We start from the raw sequence: 15,756 nt of genomic DNA on the forward strand, positions 1-15,756 counted from the left end.
GGGTAACGACTGGTGGAAGTTTGGCTCTGGTCCTGAGTCGTACACGGATAGCCATATCCATGTGGTATGGCGACCGCTCGAGATAACCAAAGAATCAGAGTTCGAGTCCCCGCCCGGCAAAACTTTCACTGTCGTCATTGCACTCTACAGCTGATCGTTATCATTATTCGAAATTGCGAATACATTTAATGTATACTTAGGAACTGTCGGATCCTTGATACGCATTATCAGTGATGTGTTTCGTTCCAAAGGCGAGGCGCACAAACAAGCTATCAAGCAGATGGTCATAATGCTTTGGCTCGTCAGCGTACCATGTAGTTTGCGAAACTTTACTGTCGGACGGCACAGTATCGCCACATCTCCCAGCATCTTGCATCTTATTATTTCTTCTTAGTTCTTGTCCATGGTGTGTATTACTGGTCTTCCACTACAGCTTTTTCCTATTATTCAGAAAATTTCAAACATCTTGCACCAGTAGTCGAATGCTCCTTCTAGGCCGAGAAATCCTACAAAAATGAGCACACTTTTCTTATCTATGCTCTGCATTATCAAAAACAATGTAGCAACCTTCTTTCTAGTGGATTTACCTTTCACAAAGTCGTAAGTATCGTCATTCAACGTAGCGCAGTGTTTTTCCCAGTTCTTCTGTTTAATACTCCTCTCAGAAACTTGGATGCATCAGTCAATAGGCTGGTTGAGCGGCAGTCCTCGCGTTTCCCGTCTCTTGCAATCTACAAGACTATGTCGAGGAATATTATTCTGAAAGTCCGACGGTGTATCATAGATTCTATTCGTTAATATTAACCCATTAGGTATCAGTGTCCTATTTTGAGGACAGAGCACATATTTATTTATAAATACACAATAAATTATTAATTTGCAACTATTACTGTTTTACATCATTTGTTGATGCTTTTTATAACAAATGTATGTTTACAGGAAATTAAGAGCAATAAATCCTGCCATTAATTGATTATTGAATACTAAGGCACACTTTTCGTATATTACAGGTATTTACTTTATCGACAATTTAGTAATATTTGAAATATGTGGCATAGATCTTTTTGCTATTATTTATAGTGAACAATGTGTCTTTTAAAATACTTGCATTGTTAGCTCAATTGGGCTATATTCTTTGTTTTCCATTGATATAAAATTTGGTGTACTCGAAATAGGACACTGGGACTTAGTGTTGTCATTTCAGTTATTTGTATTGCTGCACGTTCGAATATGAAACTTTGCTACTGCTGATGTATTTTCTTTTTAGAACGTGGTAATTTTACTAGATTTTGTTGCTGAGGTAAGTAACGACCCCTCTTATATATGTAATTAGATTTGGCTATTAAGTTGTGGTCTCTTTGTGGAGCAAGTGGCTACTGTTTCAAAATTGATTTATACTGTGGAAAGGATCCAGAAGTTATGGCAAGGGATGGCGTACTGTTGGGACCAAGAGTAGTTCTAAACATGTTGGACTGCATTGAAAAACCCGAGAATCGTTGTGTGTACTTTGACGATTTCTTCACTAGTAGAGATCTTCTGATTCATCTGAGAAATTTGGGTTTTCGAGCAACTGTGACTGTCAGAGAGAATCGATTTGGTGACTGTCCACTACTGAGCAGCTACGAACTCAAAAAGACAGTTCGAGGAAACTATGACTACCAGTTCGACAGGAATGGTGAAGTCTTATTTGTTCGATGGCACGACAACAGATGCGCTACAATTGGTACAAGCTTTGACCAAGTTGAGCCTTTGGTACAGTAGACAAACAAGTAAGAAGACACAAGTGCTACAACCTGCCGTTTTGAAGTCGTATAACGCGTCTATGGGAGGTGTTGACCACTATGACTGGTTAGTTGGAAAATATGCGACGGTAATTAGAGGGAAAAAATGGTACTGGGTCCCATTACACGTTTGCTGGAAATGGTCCTCGTAAATGCCTGACTCTTCTACAGACTAGTACATGGGAAAAATGCACAGGATTCACTGGATTTCAGACGTACTGTTACAGTTACATACCTGAAATTGGACCCTAGAAGTCCAAATATTGGACGTCCAATGGAATACCCATCAAGTCAGTTGAGAGTGAGACCAGACATCAGGTTTGATGGAATTGGTCATATGATTGACAAAAGAAGCATGCAAAGAAGATGTGTAAGAGCTAAATGCAACGGGAAACCAAAAACATATTGTGTTAAATTCCGTGTAACACTGTGTGTGAAGTGTTTTGTACCATTTCACAAGAAATAAATAGTTAAGACTTGAATACAGTTTAGTATGGTATACGATACTGTTAGATCCCAGTGCCTTATTTTGAGGACGGCCATTATATCAGGATGTATAAATATTCTTTGGCTATTTTTGTACTTACTGTGGTTCATACACTATGTACAGTATAATTAAGGGATAAAAAATTCAATTTAAACAAAATTAATTTGGGACTTAATGGGTTAATAGTCGTTAAGTTCCTACTGTGCGTGATTCTATTAACAATTGCGAAGGAGTGCTTTTTATGTCTTCTCGCTTGTTTGATCCAGTTCTTCCAAAACTCACGTTAGCAGACAGTGTGACCCCTCGTAACGGTTCTGGATGTACTCTTTCCATCCATCCGTTTTCACCTATGCGATTTTTTTTTTTTTTTGTCATCAGTCTACTGACTGGTTTGATGCGGCCCGCCACGAATTCCTTTCCTGTGCCTCTTCATCTCAGAGTAGCACTTGCAACCTATGTCCTCAATTATTTGCTTGACGTATTCCAATCTCTGTCTTCCTCTACAGTTTTTGCCCTCTACAGCTCCCTCTAGTACCATGGAAGTCATTCCCTCATGTCTTAGCAGATGTCCTATCATCCTGTCCCTTCTCCTTATCAGTGTTTTCCACATATTCCTTTCCTCTCCGATTCTGCGTAGAACCTCCTCATTCCTTACCTTATCAGTCCACCTAATTTTTAACATTCGTCTATAGCACCACATCTCAAATGCTTCGATTCTCTTCTGTTCCGGTTTTCCCACAGTCCATGTTTCACTACCATACAATGCTGTACTCTAGACGTACATCCTCAGAAATTTCTTCCTCAAATTAAGCCCGGTATTTGATATTAGTAGACTTCTCTTGGCCAGAATTGCCTTTTTTGCCATAGCGAGTCTGCTTTTGATGTCGTCCTTGCTCCGTCCGTCATTGGTTATTTTACTGCCTAGGTAGCAGAATTCCTTAACTTCATTGACTTCGTGACCATCAATCCTGATGTTAAGTTTCTCGCTCTTCTCATTTCTACTACTTCTCATTACCTTCGTCTTTCTCCGATTTACTCTCAAACCATACTGTGTAGACTGTTCATTCCGTTCAGCAGATCATTTAATTCTTCTTCACTTGCACTCAGGATAGCAATATCATCAGTGAATCGTATCATTGATATCCTTTCACCTTGTATTTTAATTCCACTCCTGAACCTATCTTTTATTTCCATCATTGCTTCCTCGATGTACAGATTGAAGAGTAGGGGCGAAAGGCTACAGCCTTGTCTTGCAGCCTTCTTAATGCGAGCACTTCGTTCTTGATCGTCCACTCTTATTATTCCCTCTTGGTTGGCGTATATATTGTATATGACCCGTCTCTCCCTATAGCTTACCCCTACATTTTTCAGAATCTCGAACAGCTTGCACCATTTTATATTGTCGAACGCTTTTTCCAAGTCGACAAATCATATGAAAGTGTCTTGATTTTTCTTTAGCGTTGCTTCCATTATTAGCCGTAACGTCAGAGTTGCCTCTCTCGTCCCTTTACTTTTCCTAAAGCCAAACTGATCGTCACCTAGCGCATTCTCAATTTTCTTTTCCATTCTTCTGTATATTATTCTTGTAAGCAGCTTCGATGCATGAGCTGTTAAGCTGATTGTGCGATTATTCTCGCACTTGTCAGCTCTTGCCGTATTCGGAATTGTGTGGATGATGCTTTTCCGAAAGTCAGATGGTATATCGCCAGACTCATATATTCTACACACCAAAGTGAATAGTCGTTTTGTTGCCACTTCCCCCAATGATTTTAGAAATTCTGATGGAATGTTATCTATCCCTTCTGCCTTATTTGACCGTAAGTCCTCCAAAGCTCTTTTAAACTCCGATTCTAATACTGGTCCCCTATCTCTTCTAAATCGACTCCTGTTTCTTCTTCTATCACATCAGACAAATCGTCACCCTCATAGAGGCTTTCAGTGTATTCTTTCCACCTATCTGGTCTCTCCTCTGCATTTAACAGTGGAATTCCCGTTGCACTCTTAATGTTACCACCGTTGCTTTTAATATCACCGAAGGTTGTTTTGACTTTCCTGTATGCTGAGTCTGTCCTGTCGACAATCATATCTTTTTCGATGTCTTCACATTTTTCCTGCAGCCATTTCGTCTTAGCTTCCATGCACCTCCTATTTAGTTCATTCCTGAGCGACTTGTATTACTGTATTCCTGATTTTCCCGGAACATGTTTGTACTTCCTCCTTTCATCAATTAACTGAAGTATTTCTTCTGTTACCCATGATTTCTTCGCAGCTACCTTCTTTGTATCTATATTTTCCTTCCCAACCTCTGTGATGGCCCTTTTTAGAGATGTCCATTCCTCTTCAACTGTACCGCCTACTGCGCTAATCCTTATTGTTGTATCTATAGTGTTAGAGAACTTCAAACGTATCTCGTCATTTCTTAGTACTTCCGTATCCCACTTCTTTGTGTATTGATTCTTCCTGACTAATGTCTTGATCTTCAGCCTACTCTTCATCACTACTATATTGTGATCTGAGTTTATATCTGCTCCTGGGTACACCTTACAATCCAGTATCTGATTTCGGAATCTCTGTCTGACCATGATGTAATCTAACTGAAATCTTCCCGTATCTCCCGGTCTTTTCCAAATATACCTCCTCCTCTTGTGATTCTTGAACAGGGGATTCACTATTACTAGCTGAAACTTGTTACAAAACTCAATTAGTCTTTCTCCTCTTTGATTCCTTGTCCTAAGCCCATATTCTCCTGTAACCTTTTCTTCTACTCCTTCCCCTACAACTGCATTCCAGTCAACCATGATTGTTAGATTTTCGTCCCCCTTTACATACTGCATTACCCTTTCAATATCCTCATACACTTTCTCTATCTGTTCATCTTCAGCTTGCGACGTCGGCATGTATACCTGAACTATCGTTGTCGGTGTTGGTCTGCTGTCGATTCTGATTAGAACAACCCGGTCACTGAACTGTTCACAGTAACACACCCTCTGCCCTACCTTCCTATTCATAACGAATCCTAGACCTGTTATACCATTTTCTGCTGCTGTTGATATTACCCGATACTCATCTGACCAGAAATCCTTGTCTTCCTTCCACTTCACTTCACTGACCCCTAATATATCTAGATTGAGCCTTTGCATTTCCCTTTTCAGATTTTCTAGTTTCCCTACCACGTTCAAGCTTCTGACATTCCACGCCTCGATTCGTAGAACGTTATCCTTTCGTTGATTATTGAATCTTTTTCTCATGGTAACCTCCCCCTTGGCAGTCCCCTCCCGGGATCCGAATGGGGGACTATTCCGGAATCTTTTGCCAATGGAGAGATCATCATGACACTTCTTCAAATACAGGCCACATGTCCTGTAGATACACGTTACGTGTCTTTAATGCAGTGGTTTCCATTGCCTTCTGCATCCTCATGTGGTTGATCGTTGCTGAATCTTCCGCCTTTAGGGGCAATTTCCCACCCCTAGGACAAGAGAGTGCCCTGAACCTCTATCCGCTCCTCTAGTACTCTGCTAGTAACGCACGTCGGCCACAATCAGAGGAAGATATTTCTGCGAATGTACATTTTGTGCACTGCAGTATAGTGAATCATGGACTGTTGCAAAACAGCAAAGGCAGAGAATCCAAATTTTTGAGACTTGGTGCTATAGAAGGAATTTGAAAATCAGCTGGCCTGATTAGATAAAGAATGAAAATATTGTAGCTGAATCGCCAAAAATGGGGACACATAGAGAACACAGAAAAGAAAAAGCGACAGGATTACTGTGAAGGCATCCGGGAATATCTTTCATTGCAGTGGAAGAAACTGTAGAAGTTAAAAGCTAGGAGAAGTCAGAGACTGCAAAACCTCCAAGTAATTGAGATCGTAGGCCGGAAATTATGTTCTGAGAAGAAGAGGTCGGTACAAGAGATGAATTTGCTGTGAACCGCACAAACCAGTCAGCAAAATAACGACTTAAAAAAAAACGGTAGACGTCTGATATACATTATTTCTAATATCTGCGTCAAGGACGGCTTCGGAAGAAATGTAGAGTGTTAAAAATTCAAGGTGTTTGTTTAGTGACGTCAGGAAAATTATTATGGTGGTCGGACAGGAATACGTATGCTGTCACGGGTGCTGGATTTCCAGACAACTTCTCGATGATTCAGATTTATCCCCTGCACTAATAGGATGTCTACCCCTATGAGGAGAACACGAGCTTCTCTGATATCGATTAAGCGCAATTACAGGCCGTCATGCTATCATAGTATCGTGTGGGTACGGGAGACATGTGACCCCTACTGCGTGTGACGAGAGCGATAATAGATCCTTGGTGATTACAGGGCATACAGTACGAGATTCTGAAGATATCATGGATAAAACACAGGAAGTGAGACAACGTTGCAGCCAGCTCCCCGTGTTATTCAGTCTGTGCAAGTGTAGAAAGACCAAGTAGTAAAAGAAAACCAAGGATACAGAGCGAAGACGAAGTTCGGGGAGACGAAAACAGAAACTTTAAGGTTTGCCGATGATACTGAAATTCGGTCAGACAGAAATGGGCTTGGAAGACCAGTTGAACAGAACGGATACTGCTTTGAAAAGAGATGTAAGAAAACACCAATAATGAGATAAGACTGCTGGGAATCAGTCAAAATAAGTAATATGATTCTGAGGAAATTAGACCAGAAAATGGGATATTAATAGTAGGTTTGCTATTAATACAAGGTTTGCTATTTGCACAGCAAGATAACTGTTGATGGCTCACGTAAGGAGGATATAAACTGCTGACCAACGAATGCCGGGATACAGTTTCTAAAAATAAGAAATTCTTTAACATCTAATATAAATATAAAATACTCTCTCCTGCTGCAAAGGTAGACGCATTTTAATCACTGCAATCAGATACGTGGAGGTAAAGCGTAAAAAAAGAAACATGCTTTATCTCTTCCGGAATAGATGATTTAGTAACACCGACGGTTCTGAAACTACCCATTTCGCTCGATGTTTCTTTATTCCACCAGAGTAAACCCATACATTATCAGAGCTGTCACACAGTCCTCGTGTTGAGAGTAAAGAAGTGGTTTCGACTACTGTACAGTTTTGATACTGCGAGGATTTGCTCTGGTGGAATAAAGAAACAAAGAGCAAAATAGGTAGTTTCAAAACTGTCGGTGTAACTAAATCACGTACCTCCAGAAAAGGTAACGTTTATCTTTTTATACAGTTTATCTCCGGAACGCTCTTGGTATCTGATTGTAGCAAGTAAAAATGTGCCTCCCTTCGCAACAGGAAATAGAATTTTGTATTAGATTGAAACGTCCCCTTTTGAAAAATTATATACGTGACTGGGCTTAGACTGACACACAATGTTTTTAGCCCAACGCAATCTGACTTTCAATAATCCCTACGAAAGAATGGCCCTGACTAACATTAACCTATACGTTTCACAAATCACTTACCTCACAAAAATCTTCGTTACTCGAACTACTGCAATACAGCGAGCGCCATTACTGCCAGCTAAATAAAAGATTCAAACTACTGAAGGCACTAACTACTGATAGGCACAGTTAGCAAAAGAAAGATTTTGATAGAGAACAAGCAATGTATTTACCTTAATAGTCATCAAAAGTCATAATATATATAGCAGTTCATGACATCCAGTCTTAAAAATTTCAAAATTCCGCCATTTCTCTCCCCACATCCACCACTGCTGGCGGCTCACCTCCAACAGCGCAACGCTACGCGCTGTTCACATCCAGCTGCCCAACACTACAATGGCAGACAACAATGCAAACTAGCCACAGACTGCACACAGCACAGCCAGTGATTTACATACAGAGCGCTACGTGGCGTTACCTATATAAAAACCCAAACAGCCAATTTACAAGATCTTAACACATTCTATTTACACACTGTTTTCACGTTTATGGCGGTTAGCATTTTGTATCTTCCTAATGTGGACTATCAATAGTTATTTTGCTGTCCGAACAGCAAAATTTGTCTACCCATTGAAGTGTGTCATTTCCTGATCTAATTCCTCCAGATCACCTAATTTTATTTAGTTGTTTCCCATTCTCCTTACCTCGTAATTGATGTACCTCGTAAATCCGTTTTCAAGTGAGTTCCCACTCAGTTACACTAATCTTCCTAGTCTTTTGCCTGCTGACGGAATTATAACCTTTAAGTATCTTATTTCGTCTACCTGGACTTTCACTTTTCTCCTTGCTTTCCTTTCACAGCTTGCTCTATGTACTGAGTGAATGACGTGGGATAGGCTGCAACCCTGTCTCACTTTCTGTGTTATTTGAGGGCTAATAATTTTCTTCTACGTTGTTAACGAAAATTTAGTGAATACATAATAGACTGAGGTTAATTTTTATATCTCTTGTTATATAGACAAAATGCAGGAGTTTTGCAGTTTTACAGAATTTTCTTTATGCAAAGAATTTTACTTTTAGGTTCCTTTCGTGATACTTTGCTTCCACTTTAGATTATTTCTGTTGCGACACTATCGGTCTCGCCCCTTTCCTTCTTCGTACCACAAATGGCTGCCAGCACCTCATCTGACGTTACATATGGGATGCAATTTTCACCTGTTTTTTTTCTTTCATCTTCACAAAGGTAACGACATTTTAAGATATCTTCAAATGTCTGGCAATCTTTTCCCCGTTATTAATAAATATGTGGTTTATGATCTTAATCTGTGCAATGTTTTTGACCAATTGAGGATAAATTTCGCTTTATTTACTTCTTACTTTTAGTTTTTCCAGTAGCTTCTGTAATACGTTTTCCAGTGCAGCTTCACTGACCCTCTCGAAGACATTTCTCAATAGTTCTGATTATTTGAATAGAATATGTTTCATTTATCTTCACCACCCCAAATAACCTTTGGTTCAAAAGCGAACAAAAAATTCGGCAAGCAAACGTTGTTTAGCTGCAAAGTGGTGTTAACCAAAGTCAACGCCATTCTTGTAATTTTGTCTGTTACGAAGATATGAACAGCAGCATGTAGTTTTCAAATGGCATCTCATATTTTTTATTCGGTAACTGTCCTCTCATCAAGATCTGTTCAAAAACGCATTACAATGCACAGTTTATGTAAACATGTCGTTACTACACTACACCAAGAAGAAATGCAGATGATAAACGAGTATTCATTGGACAAATATATTATACTAGAACTGACATGTGATTACATTTTAACGCAATGTGGGTGCATAGATCCAGAAAAAAATCAGTACCAAAAACAACCACCTCTGGCCGTAATAGCGGCCTTGATACGCCTGGGATGGCGTGTACAGGTACAGCTGCCCATGCAGATTCAACACGATACCACAGTTCATCAAGATATAGTGACTGGCGTATTGTGACGAGCCAGTTGCTCGGCCACCAGACGTTTCCAATTGGTGAGCGATCTGGAGAATGTGCTGGCCAGGGCAGCAGTCGAACATTTTCAGTATCCAGGAAGGCCCGCACAGGACCCGCAACATGCGGTCGTGCATTATCTTTCTGAAATGTACGGTTTCACAGGGATCGAATGAAAGGTAGAGCCACGGGTCATAACACATCTGAAAAGTAACTTCCACTGTTCAAAGTGCCCTCAATGTGAACAAGAGGTGACCGAGACGCGTAACTAATGGCACCCCATACCATAACGCCGGGTGATACGCCAGGATGGCGATGACGAATACATGCTTCCAATGTGCATTCACCGCGCTGTCGCCAAACACGGATGCGAACATCATGATGCTGTAAACAGAACCTGGATTCATCCGAAAATATGACGTTTTGCCATTCGTGAATCCAGGTTCGTCGTTGAGTACACCATCTCTGGTGTTCCTGTCTGTGATGCAGCGTCAAGGGTAACCGTAGCCATGGTCTCCGAGCTAATAGTCCATGCTGCTGCAAACGTCGTCGAATTGTTCGTGCAGATGGTTGTTGTCTTGCAAAACGTCCCCATCTGTTGACTCAGGGATCGAGACGTGGCTGCACGATCCGTTACAGCCATGCGGATAAGATGCCTGTCATCTCAACTGCTAGTGATACGAGGCCGTTGGGATCCAGCAGGGCGTTCCGTATTACCCTCCTGAACCCACCGATTCCATATTCTGCTAATAGTCATTGGGTCTAGATACGATAAACCGCAATCGCGATAGGCTCCAATCCGACCTTTATCAAAGTCAGAAACGAGATGGTACGCATCTCTCCTCCTCACACGAGGCATAACAAAAACGTTTCACCAGGTAACGCCGGTCAACTGCTGTTTGTGTATGAGAAGTCGGTTGGAAACCTTCCTCATGTAAGCACGTTGTAGGTGTCGCCACCGACGCCAACCTTGTGTGAATGCTCTGAAAAGCTGATCATTTGCATATCACAGCATCTTCTTCCTGTCGGTTAAATTTTCCGTCTGTAGCACTTCATCTTTGTGGTGTAGGAATTTTATTGGCTCGTAGTGTAAAATCGTAACACAAAGCTGACTTACACTTTCCTGTATTAGAACACAGTGCAGGTATCAATGTTACATGCTGGAGCTGACAGTAAACAAATAGAAACACAAGGAAAATGCATACTGCTCAATGAGTCAACCGTTTTCAGTGAAGGCGATACGGCAGTGGCTGCGTTGCTCAGAAGTACGATGCAAGTTCCTCCGATCACGCATGCACCTTAGAAGGTACATTGCATTGTACTTCGCAGCAACACAGACATTGCTATACCGAATTTATCCGCCGACACCGCGTAGGGGACTACAGAATGAATGTACGAGTTCGGGCTGTACATACATGGTTGACGACATACAGAAGTTTCGGTCTTGTCGTGAGCCGTGTTCGGTAGCCTAATGGTATGGCGACTGCTGAGGATAAGCGGGAAATACCCGTTCGAGCATTACCCATTCACAAATTTCCGGTGTTGCTACAACATTACACAGCTGATGATTCCCCACAATCGTAACTGCTGATACATTTTGTACATTTCGAGTCTTCAGTGAAGGTTTGCGTGAGTACAGTCTGCACCGATTCAAAACGCCTTCAGCAGTCTAAATTTCCAGTATTTTTAACCGAGAAGCCAGTTTCAGCGCCACAAATGGTTCAAATGGCTCTGAGCACTATGGGACTTAACTACTGTGGTCATCAGTCCCCTAGAACTTAGAACTACTTATACCTAACTAACCTAAGGACATCACACACATCCATGCCCGAGGCAGGATTCGAACCTGCGACCGTAGCGGTCACGCGGTTCCAGACTGTAGCGCCTATAACCGCACGGCCACTCCGGCCGGCTCAGCGCCACATTATGTCATTTCCAGACCCCCCGACCGACGTTTAGGAAGAATCCCACCTCTGGTCCAGTAAAAACAAGAGCCAGCATTGACTGGTATCTGTAGATTTCTTCTTGATACAGAGATCCCTTCGATCATCACTTGCCTGAAGATGGCGTAATGTAGAGCTGAAACTGGTTACTCAAATAAAATAACTAGAAACTTAGACTGCTGAAGGTGTTTTGATTCGACATTTTATATAGAACAGCGAGGTCCCACAACCATCTGTACAAAGATGGACTTACAGAAGGTAGAAATTCTACTTATCCATGAAGAATGTAGGTTATCATAACAGTAAATCGATAAATTTTTTCTTATTTACAATGTAGCTACATGTAGTGCAATAGTGCACTACTGTCAAACGATGAACTTCGTAGAATAAGTCCTTCTTTCGCTTGAGCTAGAGTTAATTGAGGCGTCCCAAGCGTAAGTGTCACTTGGGACTGGGCGACCGGGTTCAGAGAGAAAGGGAAACAGTCGATTGTGAGGGAGTCTAGACCTGACTATGTTGATAGAATTCCCTTATTACAAAGCGCGAGGACTGCAATTAATACTGAATGACGAACACATAGAGACTTTTACAGCTTTTGACTATATTCGGAGAATATCTTCAACCTATTATAGATTTGCTCTAAATGACTTGTATCCACAAAATACCAAGCTTTTGCACAGAGATGGAGACTGACTAGCACCTTTCCGTCAATTAAAAGAACCTGTTAGTATTAACTTTGCACCCACGATGCGACACGACACGTAAGAGTCCTCAGATACCTAGGCTAGAACTCCATCAACTGTTCCGAACCTTTGCAGATTACTTTGCGCGGACCTGATCAACTAATGACTTTGGCTGTTTCTGCCAATACTACTATCTCTCCAGTCGCACTGGGAGCTGCCTGTGCTGTCCTCCTTTCTGCTCTAACTGCCACAACTCTCCATTCGGAGGGCCTGCATCCGACTTTTAATCAATTTCTCCTTCGCCTCCATCAATCCCTGGCTTGACGTAATATGGAGCTTCACCATGTCACTGACTCGAATTATGCACTTTTGTCAGAATCTGAGGGCTGGGAGGGTGGCGTCTGTTGTAAATCCGTGTCCTGGACCTGCTTCAGACTCTTCATGATGTATATTTGCCCCTTTCAGTGACTTTCTCCGTTATCTGTTTCTTACTGTCACTATGAAATGGTATTTACAACTTACACTGTTATTTTTTAAGTTCGGCTAGCGTCTCTATGGCGCCAGTGGCTGAAACGATTTTCTTCTAGGAGACTATGAAGCATCTGACACCTTACATAAGCCTGTTGCCGTGCTCTGGTGTTCAACACTCCCTACCTTACCACTTTTCCCTTGTTATATTCGTGATGCTTTCCCCTGTTATTAACTCTTAAGACTTGGCTGTCATCTCTGTGGATACAACATAGTACGCGTGAAGCTGCTCAGACTGCAGCACTTCCAACTGAACGATATCCTGCCAGGCAAAGAAGGAATGATTTGATCACTGCTTCTAGAAGTAACCAAACTTCCCAGTGAAAATGTTTGCTGAATGTGTATGAAACTCATAAATTTTCAGAAGCAGTTTCATCCCAAATTGGCGGTTCCATATTACAAAATTTCCACAAATGCACGGAGTTACACGTAAAGGAAACCAAGAAAGATTTGAAAGCTTGCAGAGAGGACAATCTTAGAATGAACTCACTCTCTGAACATACTACCGACAAAAGTTTGTACAAAATATTGAAAGTAAGCTACCAGAAGACTCCTGAATCCTGTCTAAAGGTCGACAGGTTGCGGCCACAGATTTAACTCGTATTTAACATATTCTGTCATGTCTTTGCATGAAATTTGGCCTATGATGATATGGCTACCTTTGGTGAAATAGGCAGTAATCAACCAACTTCCAAAGTATGACAGAATAATAAATGAGATTTACCATAAGTTGAGTACAGACAAATTGCATCCTAATTATTCGACAGTTCTGATACAACTGTTAATTTTTAATTTATCATTCGTCGTAGAAGTGGTGTATACAATGCCGATGAAACTGCACACTGTATTTTGTAACACCTAACAAACGGAAAATGACTCATTTAAAAGGAAAGCCACAAAGTATTCTTAGCAGCAACAAGTGTCATGAAGATCACTGCAAGTCGCACTCACCTTAGTTAGTTAAAAAATTGAAAATGGTGTTGCTGGTGAAGGCAGCTTAAGAAATGGTGCTCCTGACGAAATCAGTTCAAGAACTATTTCATATAGATTGCACACGAACGAGGTGCTTTCATGAACAAAGTTTAAATAAGCACATGTGTTAATGAACCTGAAAGATTGGAGGAATGGAAAATGACTTTGTAAGATAATTCACGAGAGAGTTGATTTTTAACTTCGTTATTATCCAGGATATAGATACAAAATCTCATGAATAATCCATATGAATCTCACCTAATGGATCTCGTGGCTGTATAGAACCACAGTTTACAAAATACCAAAAAATGCCCCCATATTCATAACAATCCCCATAATATCTTTTAGTAAATGAAATGGTAATGTAGTGAGCGACTGATATGCTCAGATGACCCAATGAAAGTAACTATTGGTTCTCACGTATTCTAACAAAGACACGAATCGAAAGGATGACATCAGTTACATGGAAAACACTTACGATACACATCCTGAGAATTACATTAAAATGCCACGTACCTAAAATACGCTAGTGCACAGTGAGTAAGCAATCGTCTCACCAGTACTCCTGAGCAATGTGGCTCCAATATGCCCATCTAAACATCATAAGAGAAATGTCTGCACTCTAGAAATCGACAGCAGGCGTATGTACATAGCACCAAGTGAAAATCCAGAAATTATGTCTACACCTCCACGCGGCTGTAGCCAACTCAGATTCAGAACCCGACGGCGAGAAGTCTGATTGGCCATTGCTATTCGGCGTTAGAAACATGCTTAGTGCTAACGAACCTAATATTAAGTTAATCTTAGCAGACAGAAATACTGAATACTCAGTGCTAGAGACAGTCAAGAGGTTAGGAACTCATGTACAAATACATGAGACGAAAGTCATTTCTAGCAGATGACTTTCTCAGGTTAACATTTAATGTAGTGAATGACTTCCAATATAACGGTAGCTGTCTGCAGCAAGTCGTTTACATTACGCGGAATTATTGAACAACAAAATAATTAAGCAGAATCCCTAGTGGTTTTAGGAAATGTCAACCAAAAATTAGTTGACAAATACAAACTTGGTGAACATATGCAGTACCTCATCCTCTACAGACGTAGTTTAAACACAAAAGCACGCTTAACCGACTGAGGGAAAATAGGAATATAATGGCGACCCTGGCACTAATCCAAGCGACTAATGCTGAAGAGGACCAGCACCAAAGAGAACCCTCCGCCTCTCTAGTGTCGTACTGTTCGTACTACCGTACTGTCCCCGGAATGCCACAGACCCCTGCAGCCTACATATAATGGCTGGACCAAACGCATTACACAACCATTCGCCTTTAACCCACCAGTTCTCCCATTATTATGTCATTCTCTGTTCCTAGGCTACCTCCTTCTCCTCCTCTTTTTTTGAAATAAATTAGTAACAGTGCCTCTAAACCAAGAGTGCAGACCGGCCATGATATGTATTCACTAAGGTGACAAGAGTCATGGGATACCTTCTAATGTCGTGTTGGACCTCATTTTGCATGACGTAGTGCTGCAAATCGATGTGGCATGGACTCAACAAGTTGTTGGAAGGTCCTCTACAAAAATATTCAGCCATGCTGCCTCTATAACAGTTAATGATTGTGAAAGCGTTGCCTTTGCTGGATTTTGTGCACAAACTGACGTCCCGATTATGTCCCATAAATTTACGATGGGATTTAAGTGCGGCTATCGGCGTGGCCAGATCGTAGCTCTAATTGTCTTCATTGTTCTTCAAACCAATAGCGAACATTGTTGCCCGATGACGTGGCACATTGTCATCCGTAAAAATTAAATCGCTTTTTGGGAACCTGAAGTCCACGAATGCTGCAAATGGTCTCCAAGTAGATAAACATAATAATTTCCAGTCAGTGGTCGGTTCAGTCGGACCAGAGAACCAAGTCCATTACATGTCAAGACAGACTAAACCACTATGGAGCCACCACCAATTTCAACAGTGCCTTGTTGACAACTTGGTCCTTTCCTTCGTGGA

This window comes from Schistocerca americana, chromosome 7 (genome assembly GCF_021461395.2).
Source record: "Schistocerca americana isolate TAMUIC-IGC-003095 chromosome 7, iqSchAmer2.1, whole genome shotgun sequence".
In the NCBI taxonomy this organism is placed as follows: Eukaryota; Metazoa; Arthropoda; class Insecta; order Orthoptera; family Acrididae; genus Schistocerca; species Schistocerca americana.